Below are 11,740 nucleotides of genomic sequence, written 5' to 3'. Positions count from 1 at the left end.
TTAGATTCCGGGAACTACAGTTATGGGTAGCTGTGAACTACCCAATGTGTGAGCTGGGATGCAAGTCCTCTGTGAGGCTAGCCAGCAAGTGTTGTTAACTGCTAAGCAATCATCTCTCTAGCTTCTGCCATGTTTGTTTTGCCCTTGTGGTTGAACACCTTACTCATGCAAGTCTTTTTAACCCTCAGAGTTGAGTATAAATTGCCTGATGCTTTGAATGAAGTTTGGTATTGCAAGAGACTTTAGTGCACCACATTTTTAGTCCCTGTTCTCCCAGGTTCATGCCTCCAACTAGAGTTGGAGCAAAGAGCCCATCTCATCACTTTAATATGCACTAATAAATGAATTGAATCTGTTTACATTATTGTCGTAGTTTGAACAAGAATGCCTCCTGTAGGCTCATTTATTTGAATATACTCGATCACCTACTTGTGGGGACTATCTGGAAAGTGTTAGGAAGAGTATAACTCCTGGTGGAGCTATGTCACTAGGAAAGTTTGAAGCATTGGTGTTTCAAAAGACTCCTGAAATTCCCAGTATTCTCTCTCTCTCCCTTCTTCATGACAGTGAATCAAAATGTGAGCTCTCAGCTGTTCTTCATTCTACTATGGTGGACTCTAAGCCTCTGAAACTTTAAGCCAAATTGAATATTTTCACTTCTACATACTTGCTAAAGACCAGTCCTATCTTAGAGAGGGATTCTGATAGGAGTGTCTGGGAACAGTGAAATGACTCAAAGTCAAATCGTGGGTCCAAGCTGACAACCTGTGTTCTTCTTGATATGGCTTTTCCAGTCTGCTTCTATGTTCTGCTTTCTCTCTGGAGATTTCTGTCTATATTTTTCTTGATTTTTCTAAGATATCTCTCTGTCCACATTCTGTCTGCTATTCTAAGAGACTTTTCTGTCCATGTGCTGCTTGCTTCTCTGCATGTCACTTCTCCGAGCATTTCTCTCTTTTTACCCTAAAAATATTCTCTGGATAGCTTGCCTCCTGCAGAGCACAGGTGCAAGTCTTTTATTTTACATATCAACCCAGTCATTTAGTCTAGGGTTTTTTTGATTACCTTATGAATCAGCATCCTGTGATCCCAGACCTTTGATTCTTAGGAGACAATTAACATACATTTTTTTTCAACCTTGCAAAAGAATTCCAAAATTGGTTTGCCTTTTGTTAAGCATTGACAATAAGCTAGTTGGTTGGGACCCTGCCCTGAAATTACCATTTCCACCACACCAGAGCCTAACCTGACTCTGTCCTACCAGATCTTAAACTCAGGACTCTACCTGCTTTTTTAAGTATAAACAGACCAACAAAAAAATCTTAGCTGCTTGGGATCTCTTGTGATCACCACTCCCTAAATCTCTTCATCTCCTTCCTTAGTAATTTTCTGACAAGTTGGCTCAGAGTACAACTGCTTTTTTCCCTTTAGATTCATGAAGCCCCTCGCATAATACATATTACCTTATCTTTTGCATAGTTGAGAAATTATATATTTTTGAATTCATGTATTTAGAGATCATTCTCACAGCCTTAAGGCTTGTCCTGAAGGTCCCAGTGTTTACCAGTTTGCTGAGACATAGCCATACCCTCTAGTCCTGGATTACCTAAATATCATGGAGTCATTAATGTTAACAGGGAGGACATTCCTCAGAAAGAGAGAGTCCTCCAGTGCTAGTGGGTCCAGAAAATATGTACTTTATTACACAAATAAGCCTTATGCCCACAGCAGCATTTGACCCTCATGGAGGCTCATACTGGGGCCCTGTCCCAGGGGCAGGAACCATTTCACGCATTACCCCCAAGGCCACACCAAGCTTGTCAAGTACCTTCTTCATGATGTTAAAGCACAACAATGGAGTAGGAACTAAGACAATTATTCACTCTATTAAATCTGTATATGGAGATTGATAAATTGTCATACTTTGCTTTGCATATTTATGTTTTCCCATGCATTTCATTATTCTACTTTAAATGAGACTGTTAAGATATAATATCCATATTTAATTCTAAGTTTAACTTGAAAGTTTTAAGTTAAAGCATACTTTATTCCTTATACTTCATAAAGTAAATCTTCATTACATACGAATCATGGGATTATTTGTGAGTTCTATAGACGTGTATTAATGAATATGCTATTTTAAATGAAAAAAATATAAAAGTGCCTTGAGAATCTTTTATTCATCATTCTCCTGTTATTTCCTAGTCATTTCATTAAACTTTATGCTTGAATATTCTCAATTTTCACTATATTTTACAAGACTACTTTTATTTTTAATTAGGTGTTCATGTTGGTGGTATGGGTATCAGTGTAGTCTTGGACTGGCAAGAAGAGGATTTCATTTCCCATGGGTCTGGAATTACAAGTTTATGTGGGCACTGGAAACTAAAATCTGGTCTCCTGTGAGAGCAATATACATTCTTTTTCACTACTGGTCAACCCTTCCTGTTTCATAACACATTTAGATTTAATTATATTCCCTTATATCAAAGCTGCTTTTATCCTCTGGAATTACCTGGTCAAACACAGACAAGAGTTTTAACCCAGCTATTGTATGTTGTAAGCAATAGAAATTTTGCAAAAATTCAATAATAATAAACGAAAAGATTTTCTTTTTATTTCTATGAACCAGAAACTAATGACTGGAAGATTGTAGTTCTCTGTATCAATTCATTTGAGTGATCTAGCGGATATATCTGTCTTAACTCCAGAGAGCATGAAGACCAATGGAATATGTACATAACTGTAAATTTGAGGAATGTGCACTATAAGTTCCACAATGCAAAGAAAATGCTCTGGTGTCTCTTTCATGCTGAGTTTGAAATGTGCAATTTTCTGAGTAATATGTTGAAATTAATTTTGAAAGTTCAATTTTCTGAACTACACGTTGAAACTTATTTTGAAATGAAAGCATATATGTTTGTATGTGTGTACATGTATTAAAGAAGATTTTTTTATGCACTCATTCAGAGATCAACAAACTAGAGTGCATCATTTGTTGCTGTACACTGTTACCCGCAGATCATGAAAACCCTAAAGAGACCACTGGAAACCAAAACACTGACGCAAGCACATGAGAGTCTGTATTCAAATTCAAGCTTATGCTTCAAACCTTCCTGCTGCAACAGGATAGGAGAGTAGCCCCGAAATCTAGGAGCAGGCAGTTTATAAAGGAAAAAAAAAAAACACAAGCTGGGGTTTCTAAGTCTTGGCATTACATGAGAGGGTAAAAGAATGTTGGCCTTTAAGCTAATTGGTTTACAACACCTGGTTAAACCATAAGGAGGGAGCATACATCAAAAAGGAGCCTCTTGACCTGGTAATGTCTTATGCTTTCTTAACCCACGCTGTTGTTATCAGTTAACTGCAGTTGCTGTGTCTATTTTGCAACTACCTGGGGCATTTCCTGATTTTCTCAGACCTCAAGGGTGGGGGCCATGCCTCTCTAAAGGCAAGTTAACTTAGAATGCACCCTAAAGAACAAAATGGAGTTTATTATGATGCCTCACTCCCTTCAGCACCAAGTTCAACCATTGGAGCACAGCCACAGTCATTCTTTTACATCTCTATGATTTCCTTCCCCTTCCATCACTAGGTTAAATTAGTTGTTATACATCATGTGGTCAATAAAGGCTGAATATTTATCAACATGGCCCTTTAAGAAAGAATTTGAAGATGTTTTTGATAATTGGTTTGTTTGTAAAAATTAGGAAATATACTTATATAATCAATAAACTGTCATGTTCTTTGATCCTAATTCCCATTCCTAAACAGTTTTAAAGTATATAGTATAGTATAATATAATATAATATAATATAATATAATATAATATAATGTAATATAATATAATACTCCTTCTCTCCCTCATAAGCATTCTTTTAGAAGGAGCACATGGCTCAGTTAATGAGATTTTGAGCAAGTTGGCAAGGTGGACCTGACTTGACCTTTTCATTCAATAAAGATCTAGTTGGGGTCTGCATTGAGAGAGGGATTTTTAATAAGTAAAGGTACATATAAGCAGCTCATTGAACCTGATGAAGACTTAGTTATTGATTAGTAGAGTACACTTGACATACAAGAACCATTGAGGACATTAGAAATAAGTAGTAGAAATGCCCAGCTTAGGTTAGGTTGAAAGAGTCCAGATGGCATTTATACTAACATATTATATCATAGTCTCCATATTTGAAAAGGATTCAACTATGCAGAGATCTCATAAAATATTTTATAATTGTCTTTGGGCATTTTGTAATAAGGCAAATGTTTTGTTTTCTTTGCGTTCAGAATTATTTTACTTTAATAAGTTATCATGGCATAAAAGAATCATGATTATTCTTAAGAGGAACCAAGTACATTAGCAAAACTGAAAATAATAAAGAGATGTGAAAGGTATAATCAGTTGCACAGCTCAATGTTATTTGATACTAATAAATCTAATTTATATGGATTCTATGTTTGATCAAAAATTCACATGGTACATACCCAGGCATGGTGTCACATACTTTTAGTACCAGTAATCTGGAGGCAGAAACAGACAGTTCTGTGATGTTGAGACCAGCCTGATCTACATAGTGAGTTCGAGGACATCCATAGCTGTATAATAGCTAAACTCTCTCAAAAGGACAAAAGAAAATAAAAAGAAAAAAATGCCCATTTATCCAGCCAAATAAGGGGAAAGATCAGAATTAGCCAAAGAGCCAAAGTTAAACATTTTTTCACCAAAGGCAGAGAAATATAGAAGAGATTAGATTTATCAGATAAGAAGCTATTTCAGCTGACATTGTACTTGCCACATGTCAATGAGGGTTTGAGATTTTCTTGGTTCTGATAATTGATTTTTCTACTCTATTTTTATTTTAGGTTCTATTAAAGATAATAGAAGCACTAGTTTTGTCAGGCTTTAAGAACTATTTGTTATTCCTTATGCTGAACTAAATGGCTAACATGTGTAAAATGTGAAAATCTTGGTTGCGTAGTGAATTTCAGGTCAATATAGGCTACAGAGTAAGACCATAGTTCAAAGAATGAGTAAATAAAAAGGTTATGCCTTACAAGTTGTCAGGGTGTTCCCATAGTAAACCTAGAGACACTAACCACTAAATAGACCAAACTGCAGCTACTTTGTCTCACCAGGTAAACGCTATTTGACCACATTCTTTGTAAGTATAGTTACTACAAAATATTTGTACATATTTAATGCTGTATTCACTATTACAGATATTGGTTATTATATCAACTTTCCAATTATTCCCAATACTCTTCTACATCTTTATCATATAGAATTTTCAGACCAACTTTAAAAAAGTTTTAATAAACTACACATAAATTCTCTTAACAAATACAAATATATTTTCTCCTAGTTTTTTTAGGTTATATATTCATTTTATTTTAAGTGCATGAGTCTTTTTTATGAATCTATGTAGATGCACCACATGTATGCAGTATCCATGTAGGCAATAGGAGATCATCAGATCCCCTGTAACTGGAATTACAGATGGCTGCAAGCCACCCCATGGGTTCTGAGAATGAAACCTAGGTTCTTTGCAACAGCACCAAGTTATTTTAGCCACTGAGCAATCTCTCCAGCCCTCTGCCTAAATTTTTAGACAGAAAAGGTAAATTAAGGCATGTTGAGTGAGGAGATGACATGATTATTATTATAAGTATCTATATGGTAAAGGCTGGAGAAGAGATGCCTTAGTTCAGACTATTATAAAATATCCTACACTGTGTGGCTTAAACACAGTCATATTTCTCATACTTCAGGAATTTAGGAATCTAAGACCTAATTATCCCCAGGTTGCATGTCCCTCTTCTTAGTGTCCTCTTCCTAGTTTACAAACTTCTGTTTTCTTATATATTACCATAAGGCTGAAAACTGATTTCTTCATATTCTTACAATTGTGCTAATTCCATCATGAGACTGTTTCCTTGAGCTTGTGTAAAACTAATTACCTCCCAAGTCTCTGACCTTGAAATATATTCATGTTGGGATTTTGTGCTTCAATAAACTAATGGATCAGGGCACAAATATCCTAGTCCATAGCAAGAAAGGATGAAAAAGTAAAAGGTAGGGAAGTTATGAGAGGAGAGTTTAATGGGATAATTGTAATGAGACTCTGCAAATGATAAAAATGATTGTTTTGTATTAGTAAAAATTATACCTAAGGTCTAGTTTTGACTACCTCTTAGTTCTCATTTACTTTTTTTTTTTTTTTTTTTTTTTTTTTTTTTTTTTTTTTTTTGCCTTGCTCACTATTCACTGTATTTTAGCTCCTGTTTGAAGATACCAAATAGTTCCTCCTAATAAGGACTTCATTTAGAGTTTTAGGATCTCTCTCATGTTTTTACAGAGATACATCTCTCACTTCAGTCATATCTAATTATGTTCTCTAACTAGCCTTTCCTGACAATTTTATCAAAATTAGTAATGCTACCCTTTATCATCTTTTTTTGCTATATTTAATTTAGACTGCTTATTGCACCCTCTACTTATATTCACTGAGCTATGGAAGATGCTTTGGATTTAACATGCATGCTGGTATATTTATCAATTATTTATCTAAGTGAATTTATTGTGCTTCCTTTTTAGAATATAAATTCCATGAAGATATATGATATTAAGTTTTATTATTTACTATATTATTTATTCAAAGCCCACTCAGTACATATATGATATTCAGTACTTTTACATAGAATAAGGAATAGATGAATTCTTATATAAGCAATAATGAAAATAAATGAATTTGGAAAGGTAAACTTATATAAGATTGTCCATGGTGTCAGAGCAATTACCTATTAAGAAACTCCATTTGGTAACTAAATTATGAGTAAGAGAAAGTCTGATGAGAATGGTCCAAATAGAAAAGACCTGCTTTTAGAAATCGCAGCTGAATAGCACTATCCAGGTTTGAGAAAGAATATCTATATTTTATAAAAGCGATAAACTCAAATTCTCTCACATTATAATGCCAGTTAATTTTTAACTTCGATGATTCTATTACAGATGGCCATGAGTTGTACTGGAAACACAGAACAAAAAATGAAATAGAAAAATTATGAATACCACCATTTCTCAGTTTCTAAAAATGAAAATTAAACTGAACAAACTAACGAGAACAAAACAAAACTGGTACAGACAAATTGAGCCTTTTCTTTGCTCTTGGTGAAGTAGCTTCATTCATCCCTTACACTTCATCTATGATAAATTCAAAGAATTTTCAACTTTGTGTTTATGGATGGAACTTTTCTGTAATAATCTTAGAGAGAGAAGAAGGGGTGGTCTAGATTTGAGGAATCCAAGAGAGTGAGGGGTAGAGAAATAAAGGAAGGCACCAGACTCTTATTCTTGCCTGCACACACACACACACACACACACACATACACACAAACACAAAAATTTACACACATGCATACACTGCACAGAAAATATACACATACACATACAGAGATAGAAAGAGACAGAGACAAAGACAGAAACAGGTAAACCAGACAATGGAAAGAACCCATTTCACTGGGCTGGCAGAGTTCCTGCATACCTGGGTCCCGCTGCTCCCAGTTACCCCCAGTGTTGGAACAGATGTGTCCGCCACACCTCTGATCCTGGACATGTTATGCCTGGGAGTGGAGCTTCCTCTGGGTGTTGTGGAACTGGCTGTGGAGTTTGTGCCCAAGGTCTGCTCAGGGCACAGGCCCAGCATTTGTTTTCTTAAGAGAAGGGAGAAGGAAGGTATACAGTTGGAAGGATGGGGAAGTGGAGAGGATGTGGGAAGAGATAAGAGAAGGGAAACTGATCATAATTAGTGGTGTGAACATAATGGTTTTTATACTGCAATTCATGTTTACTGCAGTGTTACAATAACCAAATTATAGATTCAGTCTACCTGCCAACATATGAATGGATAGAGAATATATATCCAAAAGAATTTTATTCAGCCATAAAGAATTCAATTGCATTATCTGTAGAAAATTGGATACAATTAAATTCCATTGTACTTTATAAAACAATTGAAACCCTGAAAGACAAATATATTTTTCTCTCATTTATGGATCCTTGATTTATATAGACATAGAAAATCATATACATATTCACATATACATGTACATACACATATATGTGTATATAAAACATAACTAACTCAAGAGTATTCTACCCATCTGTATAGTCAAAAAAACAATCTTTTCAATATTTACATTTTACTTTAGAGTCTTAATATTTCCGATGTCTCCTGCTGTGCCTATGTGTTAAATAGTTGCCTTCTAATGGTGTATTGGAAAAAGATTGAGACTATATATTTGTTAAGTTATATATCAGTGTTTTTTTTACTATATTAATAGTGGATATGATTCAATAATGTGTAAAAGAAAGTAAAGTTATATAAAACTGCTTTAAGTAATACAAAAAACATACCTATATATACATGGAGGTGATCTAGATTTGGAGAATTCAAGAGAGTGAGGGGTAGAGAAATAAAGGAAGACACCAGACTCTTATTCTTGCCTACACACACACACACACACACACACACACACACACACAGATACACACAAACACAAAAATTTACACACATGCATACACTGTACAAAAAATATACACACACACACACATCACACACAGAGAGATAGAAAGAGACAAAAACAAAGACAGAAACAGGTAAAGCAGACAATGGAAATATATATATATATAGGTATGTTTTTTGTATTAATTATGTATGTATATATATATACATGCATATATATACATACATATAATGAATATAGAACTGAGATTAGGGAACTAGTTGGAAGACAGTCAAGATAAAGGTATGGGAAGATGAATATCATTGAAATACATGTTATATTTGAATAAAAATAACTTGATTTTTAATAAAAAGTTTTAAAAAGATGCTACTCAATTATGAATAGAAATGTCATTAATATCATAAGTTTAAAATACAATAAGCCGGGTGCCAGTGCCATGTTACTAATGCTAGCTGCTTAGGGACACTGAGATGGGAATGTTGAGAGTTTAAGGCAAGACTACACAAAATGGAGTTATATCAGATATGTGATAAATACTTTTAACAAAAATAAAAAGTAAATATTATAAAATTTTAATTTTATTAATATGTAGATATCAAGAACTAAAGATTTATCTGAAAAGTTTCAGTTGAAAGCACAAAAATGAAAATAGCACTTCGTATATTCCAAAGAGTAAAGAGTTATATATCAGCTACACATGAATAGAATGATATACAAATAAAAGTAAGAAGCAGAACTTGGAAATTAAAAACTACATAACTGAAATAAATAATACAATTTGATCACAAAACAGTCACTTCTTAAGTTCCAGTTGTTTTAGAGAATGAAAGAATGCCAATAGTACTTTGTGGTCTCATGAATTATTTATTGTAGTTACATGTGGAAAATTCAAGAAAAAAGAAAATAAAACTTGTAATGAACTTAGTGATTAGTATTACTAAGTTATTGGATAATAAATAGAGGAAAGGAGCATACATAGAAGAGGGAGTGATATGTACACACATAAAAGAACTCAGAGAGGTGGTTCAAAGTTGGGGAGTACAATTTGACCACAGACTTCTTGGATGTGAATATTCTTCATCCTCTATTTAAACTTTGATCTCACTTCAGTGCTACAAGACTAATTTGGATTTCTTTTTTCCTCATCCCAATGTGGGTAAATTAAATAATTCACTGGTATGCTAATCCTGGATCCTAACAGCCCACACAGTGTTATCAGCTAACTCAACTCTCCTTTATGGAGTTCCTCAGCCCACCTGAGGCTTTTAGGTAAATAAGCTTCCAGAGTTCAATAATAGACAAAACCACCAAAGAAAATCCAAACTGAAATGATATTAGAAATGAAAAGAAATCAATAAACCAAGTAAAAATTCCAGCAAAAATCTTCATCCACTAAAATCAAGCCTTGAAAGGACAGAATATCAGGGCTTGAGGATAATGTAATAAAATTAGATTATTTAATTACAGTCAATGACAATTTTTAACAATGTATGAATTGAATAGTAAAGATTTGTGAGACATTATGAAAATACTAGATTTGTAAATTGTGAGCAAAGAAAATGAATCCTAGGTCACATGTTACAAAAAGCCCACCAGAGAATAGCACTCAGATATAGATTATAGCCAATTGAAAGTCTTATTTTACCCAGCTCCAACTCAGGTATTCAGGACCCAAATATAGCACTGAGTGTTTAGAGGAAGGGACTTTTAAAGGCAAAAGCCACATCCTGTTATCTCATGAGCTGTTATCTCATGGGAAGCTTTCTCGAAAGCAAGCAGTTTAACAGAAGCTAAATAGCTACCTGGAATGAGAGGTTATACAGAAGCATGCAGTTTAACAGAACCTAAGATAAATTAGTTCGGGCATCTTGACCTCAGGTTCCTAGATTCTATTTCTGAGACAGGTAATTTTCCACAGTGCTTTCTCTCAAGGAGATCAAATTTTAGTCAAACCTAAAAAGGTCTCAAGTAAAAAAAGCACAAGATGCAGGAACCTTTGTGTTCTCTTGTCCAGTGTTACAAAGGCGTAGTTAGTAACGTCACAGAATACAAATTTTTCAAATATAGAGAAAGAGATGCCCATTTTTGAGGTATTATACAAGTCTAATAAGTATTACTAGCATAATGTTGTTCTTTTTGTTTTACATTTAATAAATTGCTTTATAGATCAGGAGAAGCTAGAAATAGTGATCTATTATGTATTTATGTACCCAAAAAAGGAGAAAAAATAAACAGGATTAGAACACAAAATAAATAGGATCAGAAAAGAAACATTCTGCATTATATTATGGCTAAAACACTAAATATAAATAATTAATAAAGGGTATTAAAAGAAAATCAGCAAAAGAGAAGGAACAAGTCACATACAAAGGCAAGCTAATCAGAATAATTCTCAGTAGAAACTTTAAAGATATTAAAGCTGGAGTGATATACTACCTGTTAATTTCATTCAAGGTAAAAAATGTCTTGAAGAAACAGAAAACTTCCTATTCTCTAATGTTTGCAGGTCCTCATAATGTGTTCTGCAAGATAATCACAAGTCACAAGTCAGGTGGTTCTTTAAGGAAGTTAATCTGTAGACAGCCTTTAAGAAAGTATAATTTTAATTGTCTTTGGTGAAAGAAATGTCCGTTACTTTGATCAATTAATGAAGATGGTTTAATAATTATCATCCTAACTGATATTTACTTCAAAAGGTGATTAGCAGTAGTGAAAAGATGATTTCGAAGTCCTTTCTCCTTAGCCAGACAAGAGTAATTTATAACAAAACAAAAGCTTTCATTGTCTGAAAACAAAATTACATTCCTGTTTCCTGTGCCTTTAACAATAAAATAAAAACACATTATTGATTTTGAGTATTTTTGAAGTATTATACAAGTCTAATAAGGTATTACTAGCATAATGTTGTTCTTTTTGTTTTACATTTAATAAATTGCTTTATAGACCAAGAGAAGCTAGAAATAGTGATGTTAGATATTTATGTACCCAAAGAAGGAGGAAAAATTCATACAGTAAAGTCAGTAATTGACGAACTTGTGTAGTGATTGTGATAGAGCGGTGTGTATATGATAAAAGTTTGAGTTCAAGTGTCTTGACACCTATAGGAGCTTATGGAGACCAAAAATAGATATCAGGTAGCTTCCTTTATTGCTCTCCATCTAATATTTTGAGACACTATCTCTATGACATTACTTCTCAGGTATTGGGAAACACACCCATG

This window comes from Mastomys coucha, chromosome X (genome assembly GCF_008632895.1).
Source record: "Mastomys coucha isolate ucsf_1 chromosome X, UCSF_Mcou_1, whole genome shotgun sequence".
Taxonomy (NCBI): Eukaryota; Metazoa; Chordata; class Mammalia; order Rodentia; family Muridae; genus Mastomys; species Mastomys coucha.
The sequence above is the reverse complement of the archived record's forward strand: the minus strand, read 5'-3'. Positions refer to the sequence as shown.